Here is a 13,619-nt window from a genome sequence, read left to right as displayed (position 1 = left end):
GGATCCCCATGAGATCAGTGAGAAAAGCTGTCTCATGCTTCCAGTCTGAGCTATGTGTATACATGAAAAGAGATGTATGAATGGGAAATAACTGGGACTTTAGTGTCTTTAATTCATCAATATTGCTGGTTGCTTCCTATTTGTATTTTGCAGGTAACCTTAGGTAACCCCTGAGGGTTTGGGTGAGAGCTGCACTAACTCTTCCTCAGCGAATGGCCATTGTCACTGGCTGCGTAGTGCTGGGCATGGCTCTGTTGTGCTCTTAGCAGGGAGTTTATATCCTTCCTAAGCCCTTCCCTCTGATTCCCCGCTCCCTCCTGGGTCTGGGCTGAGGGCTTGTGTGCGTATCAGGACAGACTGTCCTGCCCTGGTGCCATACAGTTTCTGAGATGACTGACTCATGGAGAGAAGAGAGTCACCGAGTCCCACTGCTCCTGGGAGATGCCATCAGAACTGGGCTGAGATGCAGCAGCACCCAGAGCAGAGAAAAAATTTAGGATCCCTTAGCTCTGTCCCATTTCAGACCTGGTCATGGTGATTGCAGCTCAGGCTGCAGTCATCTCCCCCAACTCCCCACCCCTAGGGCTGACTCTGAATTACAAATGCCAGCATCAGTTACCTGCTTGGAATACCTTCAAATATATTCTTCAACAGCAGGTTGTTCTCTGAGAGGCCCTGGGTTATTTCTCTGCATCACCGTGCTCCTGTTCTGCCCTGACACTGGAGAGATCATTTGAGAAAATGGCATTTAAAAATCACCCCCAAAATATAAACTACCCAAATCCAAACCATCCCTGAACTGTTTGTTGGGGCTGTATGATGGTGTTACAGAGAAGTACTTTGAACGACGGCTGGACTGGTGCCTTGCTGGAAAATCCCAGAGACCCCAGATCATAGAATCATGGAATGGTTTGGATTAGAAGGAACCTTAAAGACCATCCAGTTCCAACTCCCGGCCACGGGCAGGGACACCTCCCACCAGCCCAGGTTGCTCCCAGCCCCATCCAGCCTGGCCCTGAGCACTCCCAGGGATGGGGCACCCACAGCTGCTCTGGGCAGCCTGTGCCAGCGCCTCGCCGCCCTCACAATAAAGAATTTCTTCCTCATATCTCATTCTAAATCTGCCCTCCTTCTGTTTAAAGTCATTCCCCCTTGTCCTGCTAGTCCATGCCCCTGTAAAAAGCCCCTCCCCAGCTTCCCTGTCGGCCCCTTTGGGTACTGGCAGGTGCTGTCAGGTCTCCCCGCAGCCTTCTCTGCTCCAGGCTGAACAGCCCCAACTCCCTCAGCCTGTCTCCACAGCAGAGGGGCTCCAGCCCTCTGAGCATCTCCGTGGCCTCCTCTGGACTCGCTCCAGCAGGTCCATGTCCTTCTTATGTTGGGACCCCAGAGCTGAATGCAGTACTCCAGGTGGGTTTCTAAACGTTATTTTTTTATTTTCTTGCTGATGGGAAACATGGCATATTTGAATTTTTGAGCCTGAATAGTTTTAATTCAGTTTTTTATTGTACAAGCTCAAGAGGAACATTTACTTTGTTTTCACTGATTAGTTATACAATTATTCCTTTCAGATACCACATGAACCATGAACCATAATATTGTATTCTTTGCTAATACATTTTGGCAGAGGTATTTACATGAAAACACAATACATAAATGTAATGAATTTTTCAAATGAACACATTGGTAATATAAAGTAATCATAGGGTTTTTTTTCCATACACCAAAAATTCATTAAACTTTTCTCAATTAGCAAACTGACTTTTCTAAATAAGCTGCTGATTGAGCAAGAGCTAGTCACGCAAACCAGCTAGATTTGATAACGTTGGATGGTGCGTGTCGCTGGGGAGCTCACGAGAGAGAGATTATCTCTGCCGGCCGGAGGCAGGCATCTTCTGCTGGATCGAACACCAGTTGAAGGGGGTACTACTGCCAGCTGCCACCAGTGAGAAGTCTGCTAATACCTAAATAAGTTAGCTAATACCTAAATAAGAATAATCTTCTGTCTAGGAGGTGAAATGAAGTCCTGGGCTGTATCCAGCCTGTAGGCTTGTATCAGCACCCATGGTGTGGCCAGCCAGGTCAAGGAGAGGATGCAGTAGAGAATGAAGGAGGAGAAAACCTGGTTAGTTTTCAGCTGGATGGGGGGGCACATGTGGCTGTTCACATCCCTGCAGCTGCGCTGGGAAGAATGAGGCCCAGCCGCAAAGCAGACACATCTCATGTACTGCAAAATCTTTTTTCCTGGATTCAGAAGTCTGTAAAAGTGTTAGATTTCTTTTTTTTCCTGGGTGTGAATGTGAAACACATGATCATCTGGCTCATCTCAGGTTTCCTAGGCTGGGTCTGGTAGAGCAACAGCAATTCTGTTCAACGATGGCATGAACTATTACAGATTGGGGAAATTAACTCATCCTCCTTCTGAAGTCATCACTGTGCTCCAGCTCTCATTCACTATTAATTTATTTATTTATATATAATTTTATTTGGGTGATTTTTCTTTTTTCCATACTTGGACTCATTAAAATATTAACTGCACAAACCAGTGGATGATGCTGAAATCTTGGTCTCACTGAAGTTAGTGGGGAGCTTGCTACTGGCTTTGTTGGGGAGATTTGACTCTGGTGGAGTCTTTTCATATGAAGAGGAATGAATCTGTCAGGAGTGGAGTGTCTCAGCACAATGAACACCTCCCAGTGCCTTTTACATAGATCATACTGTTATATCATGTGCCTGACCTACTTTGCTTTAATAAGCTCATCTGTGTGCAGTGAAAGATAAGCAAAACCAGTCTTCTGACACTGAAAATCCATCCTGTATATTGATACACATGTGCTGCTGTTGGTAGGGGCTGATCCTGTGCTGATAAGGGCTGGTTTTCCCTCTCATGCAAGCAAAACTTCCACTGGCACCCTGTGAAGCTCATACTGGGAGCACTGGGCCCTGTTACAGCCGTGGGAAGGACAAGCAGTCAGCTTCGGGGCCTGGGCATGGACAGAGAGTGAGGAGTGGGATCAATGGTGGGATAGAGGAAATATGGCAGGGTGGTCCCTTTGCTGGGGAACGCAAGGCTCAAAAGGGGGTGTGTGAAGACCGCAGGCTCTGCCTCCATCTCCTCCTGGATGGGCCATGTGCCTGTTTTTCTATGAAAACTTTGTTTTCAGGCTGAAGCTCGCCAGGGCCACTGTGGCTCCTGTTCTTGTGGGGCAACATAGGCTCTCGCTCCTGCAGGGCATCTGATTGCTTTGGTTTCCCACCACAGTAACACGGGGCTCCAGCCGAACATGAGCAACCCTGTCTCCAGCATCTATGCCTCTGGATGGGCAGGATCTCCTATCCTACCTGAAGGTATGACGTTCCCTTTGGAAAACCCAGCCTTTCTTGGGAGAGCTTCCACCACAAACTGTGCTAAATATGTCAGGGTGGGTGTTACGGCTCTCATTGATAGAGGCGTCCCTGATACAACCCCTCCAAGTTCAAAGCATTCCAGCAGCGGAGCAAAGCTTGTTTTGCTCCCAAAATAGCTCCCACATACAACGTGGCAAATGGCAAAGCTCATTACCTGGGTCACATTCTGGGGCATAGCTGGCAAATGCCTCTGCTCGAGAAAATCTTGCCTGCTATGAAATGCCCTTGGCCAGCTCTAAACAGGCTTTTCCTGGGCTGGGAGGAGCTGGGAGCACAGATAGACCTGACTGAGTGGCGCAAAGGTGGGCAGGACCCTTGTAAGCATGAACACAGCATCAGGGTGCAAACGTCTTGTGGTTCCCTCCCTCTTTCTTTTAGTTTTCCTTTGCCAGTGGATCTGGGTCAATATTTTTTTCTTTACTTCTCTCTTTTTTATTATTTTATTTGTTCTCTTCTTTGCTTTTTTGAAAAGCAGAGGGAAGATGGAAAAACTAGTAGCATGAAGGGGAGAGATTTGCTTTTCATGTACTCCCTGTTTTGGAGACACAGGGATTTTATGGATCTTGCTTTGATTGCCTCAGCCTTGAGGATGAGAGGTGGTAAAAAGATCACCACTTCCCCCACTGAAAAACAGATAATGGTCGAGGTCTGCACTAGCTTCATTCAGGCTCTGATCCTGCACTGACTTACACCACTACTTCCCTCTATTTATTTTCACCACCTGAGGTGGTCATGGAGCAGCAGTATAACACAGTGGCTGCTATAACACAGTGTAACACTGTGGATCAGGACCTGGTCCTGGCTCTGTCGGACCCGCTGGGTAAGCACCTGTCCATAAGCTGTTGCAGGAGGATGCTCCTCCAGCCCGGAGAGCTTCAGAGCTTGCACTGACTGCAGTGTTTTTAAAGGTCTGAGGCTGCTGCTGTGAAAACACCGGTCCATGAGTAATCACAAACAGCCTTCTGGAACCAGGGACAAGAAGAGCAGCACCTCCCAGATAGGAAAGACATGGAGACATAAATAAGATTGCTGACAGCCTCGGATGGAACTAGCCACTTGCAGGGTGTCACCCATGGGAAAGCTGCACCTTTCAGCAGCCTGGCAACAGCAGCTGCGACCTACAAGCTACTTCTGGATCCTGACAGTCACATTTGGGAGAAAGGATCAGGTTTATTCATGCCAAACCAGTTGAGGTCCCTGTTCAGCAAAATCCCAAGGCAGTAACTGAAAATTCAGCATGTCTTTATGTGCTTTGCCGAGTGGGGCTGGAGTATCCCCTCTCACAGGCTCTGCTGAATCAAGACCCCGTTTTCTCGCCAAAACTATGGTGCATGGTGGCATCTGCACAAAGACAGCCTGGTCCAGCCTTGGTGTGAATGTGCTGAAGCAGCTCTGGAGATGAATTTAACCCTCTGTGTTTTACTGGTGTGATGAGGCATGCCAGAAACCGTGAGAATCCGCAAAGGTTGAGCTTAGTGCTGGGAATAAGATACCGATGTATCTTCAGGGTCAGCAGTGCCTTTGTTTGCCATTACTGATGTTAATATTTGGTCCTGTGGGACATCTTGGGTTCATGTTCTTTCTAGTTAATAACAGCCTTTGTGTAGTCTTCCCTTTGCTGGGGGGAAAGGCTAATGCAATACTCACTGCGCTACAGCTGCTGGCTGGGAATTATCAATAGGTCATAAATAAATCTACCACTGCACAGGAAAGACAATGAGATTATACATCCTCCTACTACTGCCAATTACAGTAAGAGCAACAATTATAAGGTAGCACTCCTACAGCTACCCTAGGGAGAAAATGAGAGGAAAATGTTCCATTAGCCTAATGAAGAGAGTGTGGTAGAGCTACAGTCAAATTTTCTCACTATTAGCCCTGACTGCGTGCCACTAACACACAAGGGAAGCAGGAGTCATAGGGTAACAATTAAAGTTTCTGACAATTAACCCCTACGATGTACATGCCTCTAATCTGATGAGAAAATTAAAAAGAGGCACAGTTACATTTTCTCACCATTAGTCCCCAGAACGTACAATGTGGCATTTGCCGGTGACAATGAAGGTTTCTCACCACTGAGACCTGGGAAATGCCATGCGTGTTGCAGATTTGGTGTTAAATGCTCTTGGGAGCACTGGGGTGACGAGAAGGCATGTGGAGATGGCTTAAACCCCCTCTCTTTTAACACAGAGGAAAGAGTTACTAGTACATTTCCTCATTAGCCGGAGGAAAGGATGGGTTTGCTGGGGGTAATTTTCTGGTGTCCAGTCCCTGCGATATCCTTGGAGAAGAAAGAAGAAAGCTTTTGAATTAGCAATGGGAAATATAGGAAATACCTTGCTGGATTCATATTGGCTAGTAGTGCAAAAGGACAGCTTGAGCCCTGGCTTATAGGATCCACTGGCCCCTCCAAGAGCTGCTTCATTTCTTGGTGGGGTGGTTTGGTCAGTGCAGTTTAAGGACTGCAGTTCAATATTTACCAAGGTTTACTGCACCGTGCTACCTGAAATAATGCTGCTTCCATGGCTTTTTAAGTCAATGGAATCTGAAAACCTGCCTGTAGCAAGTATTAGGTATGCTGGTTTTTAATGGTGGCTGCTAAAGTATGTTGCAAAATCAGAAATCAATTTTCACATCAAAAATTCTGGACTAAACTTCAAAACCTATGCTAGTGTGGACCCAGGCCCTCTTTTCACATTTTGCGTTTCTGCTGTTGCCTCCGTGACAAGTTAATATTAGCTTGAGGATCACAGTCAGGAGCCAGACTGGCATCTGGCTGAGGGATTTGGCCTGGGATGTGGATTGGCTTTATTTCCACACCCCATAAAATGTGAGAAGGGAAAAATCTGTTTTCGGACCTCACACAGGCTCGTGGTGCTAGAGTATCACAACGCTGCTCAGCCTGTAACATAATTATCCTCATAAAGCCCCTCTGTAGAGGATGCCGAGACCTTCCTGTGATCACCTACAGATCTATCCCTTCGGGGGACAACAGCCACCCCTGTCCCACAGTGGGACCCTGGGTATCTTTGGTCCGGAAGCCATGTCCTGGAGCAGGAGCAGATATTAGTCCAGGCTTAAGACTGTGTTGATAGATCTATGGGGTCTTCTGCATGCAGCTTCCTCCTGTCCAGCCTGCACAGGTGTATTTGCACTAAAAGTCTTGCCCCACATCTCAGGAAGGTTTGTGGCACTTGCCCAGCACAGGCTTTTGAGCTGGCCCTTGCTGAGGTCTGAGATAGTGCTCAGCTGGACATCCCATCTCTGCCATGGAAGGGGGTTGTAAGGGCAGGAAAACAAGCCCCTTTTGCTTGAGGTGGACATGGTTCCCAAGCACATCCCGGTCCCTGGACCTCCTGAGTCTGCTTGTGGGTCTTCCCATACCACGTGTGGGACCCTGGGCACAGGCTGGGGCTAATCGCCCTTTTGCTGCCAGTCCAAGCAGTGAGATTTGCAGTGCCAGACTATTCCTCAACCACCCTGAGATGGCTCCTGCCTTGTCATTTTGGGGAGCAGCCATGGATTAAGACATGATAATTCCCTTGTACAGCTTTAGATCATCCTCCCTCAAGCTACATTGAACCACAGTTTTTCTAACTTGCTGTTCAGCAAAAGGGCAAGCACAGAGTTTTTGCAGCTTTGTCATCTCTCTTTGCCATGCCTACAAAGACAAAAAGACTCTCCATCTCTCTCTTTCCCTTTCTTTCCCACTGTAAGCTCTCTGCCTTCCTAAATGTCCATCATTGCTACAGATTTACTGTATTTTCAGTAACACATTTCTGAGTCTAAAAGAGAACTTGGCATCCATTTATTTATGTGACATTGGGAATGAGAATCAGGATGGGACTTCCAAAGCCATCAGAGAGGTTTAGAAGCACAAAAGAATGATAGCTAAATCCTATGGCTGATTTCAAATACCCGATCAGAGAGTATGTCCTGGCACACCCCCTGGATGACTTGCTACCAGAGTGAGAGCTGCCTGAGCACTGCTGCTCTTGAACCTCAGTTTTGATGGAAGATGAAATCCTGTAAAAGAGATGGGAGCCACATGCTCCCCAAATTTGGCCCAGTCTGGACGGTGAGGTTGACCATGCTAGCACAGCATGGCACAGTACAGAACATGGGGAAGTGTAGGTCCAACCTGTGAAATCAGGTGGGCTTGGCCAAACTGAGAGCTCTCCTGGCTCCATGGGTGATGGTGGTGCCCTTCACCTGCTCCTCAGGGTTAATTTGTTGAATCTGGTTACTTTAGAGAAGGCTCTTTTGCTTAACTCCTAGTACTATGGAGCAGAGGGATGAATTAACAGCAGCTGGAGACGTACTAAAATGGAAAAATCTCAAAAATCCAACCAAATATCCCATTCACTGACAAGGTAAATCATAACAGGATGGGAAGGTGGAGCAGGAGGGAGCTGGAGGAGGAACATGATGGCTATGAGACCACATTGATCTCCTCCAGATAATCCTTTTCTCACTTTCCACGAGTTAGGGGTAGTGAGGCTGAAAACTTCATTGCTTTGAGTGATTTGTGTAGTAATTTCAGAGCTGACAAGCACTACATGGCAAATCTGAATTCCACTTTTAGCCCCGTTAAGAGATAAGGAATAGTGATTATTATAATTATGATGTGGTTACTTTATTGGTTAAATTAACATTTTGTTGTTGGGGTTGCTGTGCAATATACAATATTATTTTACCTACTGTGCCTTCAAAGTCATCTTGTCACAGCAACAGCATGGCAGCATGGAAAAAGCCTTTTAACAAGTAGGTAAATACATGCCTTTGGGGAAGTCAGAGTGATAATTATGTCAGCTTCAATACATTTGAGAGTGAAAAAAAGGCTAAAAATAAGTTGAAACAAAAATGATAGAAAATATTGAATGCTTTAAATAAAGCCACTGGAATTAAAAAGGTGCAAAGAATTTAATACAGTGACCTTACTCTTTGGACCAGGTGTCTGTAGTCTGACTAGTCACACTGCTAGGGTTGCTTTAGGGCTTACAAGGGTGTGTAAAAGGATCCTACACCCCTTCTCTGGGGATAAATAAAGATTTGTTGCTAATCCCATCTAAAATAGGTGGAACAGTTCCTTCCGTACATGATCATGCTTTTGCAGAAGAAAACCAGTGGACACCTTTCCTCTCCATCCTTCTTTAGTGCATGGTGATGCTCCAAGTTGCGCTGAAGAATACAGTTCAGCTGGGCATGGACAGGAGCACCTGCAGATTATTGCTTGAGCAAGTTGTTTAGGTTGTGCTTTTAAGAAACTTGCTGGCAGTGTTGTGCAAGACAAAGCAAAGGCGGTCCTTGCTTTGGGGGTGCACCATCTCCCAGACACAGGAGGGGAAGAGCGAACATGGAGGGGCAGTGACAAAGGATGTTTTATGCCAGTTTTGGGCCATTGGAAGGAAAACAAAGCAATGCCCCATTGTAGGCACCCAAGTCAGGCAGCAGAAGCTTTACTGGCCAGAGTGCTCTCATTGCAATTCAGTCTGGTGCAGCTTTGGAGATCAGGATGGATGTTGGCCATCATCCAAGATCTTAGGCTGGATGAGCATGGCATCAAACCTCCAGTGTAGGTTGGAGTTGTTATGGCTTGTTCTAGCCTTTGCAGTGTAGGAAGAGCCAGAGTGAACCGGCATGTGTTTGGTGCAAGATGCACCTTGCTGGGTTGCTTTGGGACTTACTTTCCTACTGCTTCTGGAGTGTGGGTCAGAAGATGTTGTGGCCCATGAAGTGCCTTCACTTTGGGATTTAAAGGCAAAACATCATCTCCAAAATGCTCTTGCCCTTCATGACGCTGTTGCCACAGCCCCTGCCTAGTGCCATGACTGCACTCCAAGGCAGACTGGACAAGTGTGGCTTCTACTGTTGGGGAAGAAGAGTGGTGGAGGCTCACAGCTTTCTAGAGAAAGGCAGTGTCTGGGCATGCAGGCCACCAGCAGCCTCACTGGCCCAGAGCACCCAACACACAAATCCTGCCCCTGGAGTCTGTGCCGAGCGCTGGGGCCAGCACTCTCCTGACCCAAGGATCAAGCACTGGCTGCTGCCCTCTCTCTTGCTTTTCCTTCCACTGATGTCAAGGAGAAGAGAAGGAAACCACAGAAAAATTGAAAAAAATCTTCACGTGCACAAGTGCTCCCTTGGCTCTTGTCTGTGGGCCAGCAGGCAGGAGAGAGTAAAAGGATTTGGGGCTTAACTTTCCCAAATAAATGACAAGGACAGAGCTGGATTTGAGGTCATTACTGCAAAAAACATCCACACCAGACCTGCTCTCTGCTATGTGCCCTGTCACACAAGTGCTGAGGAGGAGGGTGGCAGTGGATATTGTTCCTCTGTAGCAGCAAGCCCCAAGCTTTTTAGGTCAGACCCCCACAGACAGTGCCCCCCACCTGGACATCTGAGGTCAGAGCCCTCCCCAGAAGCACAAGTGCTGGTGTATTACCGGCGTCGGAGCCAGCACTGCCACGAAAGAGAGGAACTTACAGCTTAATCGCTGTAATTGTTCTTCCAGTTGAAACTGTTCACTTGGGCTTTAACTGGGCATGTTTCCCTTTTCTTTCCCCCAACATTTTATTCTACAGATGCACTGGTGCTTTATTATCTGTACAATAAAATCCAGGACGTAAGTCAGAAGAAGGATGTTTCATGATGTGCATATGATTTGTTACTCGTCTCCGCTCCCCCAGCTCAGCTTCCCCTCCTTCTCCACTGCTTATTTAAAGTCAAAAAGTTCAGTGGAGATTGCAGCTATGAACATGCAATTATTCTTTTTACAAGCTAACGAATATCCCATGCATAGGTGATCACTATATTCAATTACACAACTGCTTAAACAATACCCACACACTAGTTTGCATCTGTATAAAGCTTTGATTGGACACTTTGAACAGATTGTTTGCTGTGTACCCTGGTCTCCATGAAGGAAAGCGGCAGGACTTTTGCATAAAGCACATGTCAAGTCAGCCATATGCATAAAATGACATTATTTTTCAAGATAACTTATTTGGAATCAGGAAAAAAAAATCCCCTGTACTGTGCTTTTTCCCATAAAGAAGGAGTCCTGGGGAATGCAAGCTTTCTCCCGAGTGTAATCTTCAAAACCTGAATTTCTTTTCATTAGACTGGGAGTGGGAAATATGATTATTATTTTTTTTCCCTACAATAAAATGCTTGTTTCCGCTAGTCTTCCCTCAGAATGGCGCAGTCCATCCAGAGCAGTTGAAGACGAGACTAATCTACCTCCAACACTTCAATAAATAAAATGTAAATGTTTGTCATAATAATGCCTCCATTGTCAGCACCAGCCCAGGATTTTTCAACCTCTGACTCCCTGCAATGACTGGCTGAGTAGCAACAGCCAAGTGCTGAAAGAATTTTTCAACAGCAATTTGCTTGTTCCAATTTGCTTTTCAGGGCTGCTGATCAGGATTGCTGGCCAGCCTGTAAAAGGATCTCGTCCTATTAATTTGGCCCAGCTTCTCCTCTTGTTCTCGTCATATTTAGTTTCTCTGGTAGTTCCAGTGAGTAAGTTAATTGAATTAGAAGTGCCACCAGGAGGCTGCCTGCGGATCTACGGTTTCATGTAGGAAAGCATCTCCCTTCAGCCACAGAAACAGATATGTGCACCTGTTGAGAAGGTGAGGAAATATCTAGAGATGACTTATTCCCATAGTGATAGCCTCTGATTCTCTTCTCAAATTGGTCAGACAATAAAACTCCCTTCATCTGGCACCAGTTATCCTCCAGCCTGCTCCTTGAACAAACACAAATGAGATTGAGAAGCATAATCGATGCAGCAGAGCAAGGATTGGGAGTGCAGCAATTTGAAAAGTGATTTTGTAGGAATAGATTGATGTCATTTTGTGCTGCTTGTTCTTTCTGGGGCTAGAGGCCAAATGTGTCTGTTTTAGCAGGGCGAAGCATTATTTTTCTAATTGTGTAATCTGCAATCTCAGCTCACCCACTGGTATCAATAAAAGCGATGATACCGACTGGAGTCTGACCTTGTATCTTACTGTCTTTCAGTTAAGCACAGGGTCAAATATGGACATGCTTCTTCTGCCAGTAAGTAGATAAATGGAAACAAAAATCATAGTTCATGCTTACTATTGCATTTTTAATGAGGTTTAGGGGTGAAAGACGCATAATACTGCATTCCTGAATCTTACAGATGTGGCATCTGAAAACTGGAAGAAACCTTGGAGAAGTCCTGCAAGTGGCAAAGTGATTTCATAGCAATTTGCGAGTAGAATCCTGAGTCCATTTTAAAGCTTTGCACAGCTTATCATAGTAATCGGAGGTTTTCCTAGCACGATGTACCTCTGCTGAGCTGGACCATCGCAGGGAGCTACTGTGGCCTGAGCTGAAGACAGGACTGCTCTGGGCCTGGAGGGGATGGGAGCTGCTGTGGCGTTAACCCTCAGTATTTTCAAAGACCAAACTTTGGTAATAAAGTCACAACCAGTGCCCACTCCATCCCCCAAATCAAGCTACCCCTAATCATACTCTGAGGAAACATCTACCTAGAGGAGCAATAAATGAAAGAATGAAATAAAAAAGTGAATACCAGGTTGGCTGAATCCAAGGTAGCAGAGCAAAGGAGTTTGCAATGCTCTGCACGATATATGGGTGCAGCAAACCAGTTGCACCAGTGAACCAGTGACCTGCCGGATAGCCAGTGCAACATATAAATGCAACATAAATAAATGACAGCTAAGAAGGCAGCCCTCCTGCCAGGCTGGATTTGCAGCTGGGGAGCTGGTTTTGTGCCACCACCGGGGGGCAGAAAAGGCCTGTGAAGAGCACCAGCCTTTCCCATGAAAACTGGCATTGCTGAAGCCAAGTTCTTCCTTTATTAATAGATCCCTGCCCTTTATTGAAATGAGCAGGTTGACCTATTGTACGTTACATTTGAGACAGAGCTCTGTGCATTGTTTTAAGGTATTTGTCCTCCAGAAATGCTGCTGAGGGCTGAAAAGAGAAATTATCCTCTCTCTAGGCATGTTGGAGATGCCTTCTGTTTTTTTAATAACCCCGTTTCTTAAGAAATTAAGCAACAGATTACCATGATTAATTAGGAAATAGCTTTTAATTTAATCAGAATACAGTATCATTCTATGCTATGTATTTGATGACAGTTTGTTGTTGCTCTATTTGGGAAAAATAACCAATGGAACTGGTAAGTGCCGTTCAGATATTTTGGCTTAAGATATTTCCCGCCTTATTTATACTATATACTTATATACGTATATATTGTATATACTTGAACACAGACTCACACAACCATTGCAAAGAAAGGACTCCCCCTTCACATTTTTCTTTTTGCTTAAAACACGAGTGATGCAGTTGAGGCATTTTCTATATATCATATGAATAAACCCCATCTTCCCAGGGCTTCTAAAAATAATCTAATCTAGTCATTAGCTAAATCGAGTCATCAGTTATCTATCACCAATGAGGCAGTACAGAGATCAGCATGGGGCTCGCAGGTCTTTGCTTTGATTGCTTGTGGTCACCGTGTTGTATTTGTTATGCTATAACATTAGGCAGACAAGTTTGGGCTTATTTTCAAAGCTTAATTTCTCTCCGTCACTGGCTCGTTATAGAGCTCATATAGTCAATATAGTAAATGTAGAAAAAATTTTACAATCCTCCTTTTTTATTTTTACCGAATCATAAGTACATGTAACATTATATTTACCAGAAGGACCCTAAAGCTTTACAGACTATCACGTTAGTCCAGATTTTGGCATTTCTTAAAAGGGATTTCTTTCTTAAACCCACTCCACTGTAATGGCTCTTAAGAAGCTGTTACTGTCTTGAGTGCAAATCCTTCTTAGTTTGTGTATTATTGACCTGATCAAGTGTGATGGGGGCCTTCAATGAGCCTTTGGGGGGATTTTGCGGCTGTTACAGGCAAGGAGTCCTGCAAGGAAACGCTTGGGAAATTTTCACTGGAAATGGAAGTAAACAAGGAGGGGATGTAACCAGGGTGGGGGGACCCCAGTGCAGGTTACAGCCACTTCAGGTCAAAGTACTCACCCTGCAAAGCAGCTTTTAAAAACTCAAAAGTATTTAACATCAGGGAATAAAAAATCCAACAACATATCTGAAGGATAGCTTAAAGATTGCCTGTGGAACATAGAAATGGCCAAATACAGCCCTGATTCTGCAAAGGCATAAGTACACTGTTTCGCTTTAGAAGGTTGATT

The sequence above is a fragment of the Falco peregrinus genome, chromosome 1 (genome assembly GCF_023634155.1).
Source record: "Falco peregrinus isolate bFalPer1 chromosome 1, bFalPer1.pri, whole genome shotgun sequence".
Taxonomy (NCBI): Eukaryota; Metazoa; Chordata; class Aves; order Falconiformes; family Falconidae; genus Falco; species Falco peregrinus.
Note: the sequence above shows the minus strand (reverse complement) of the source record.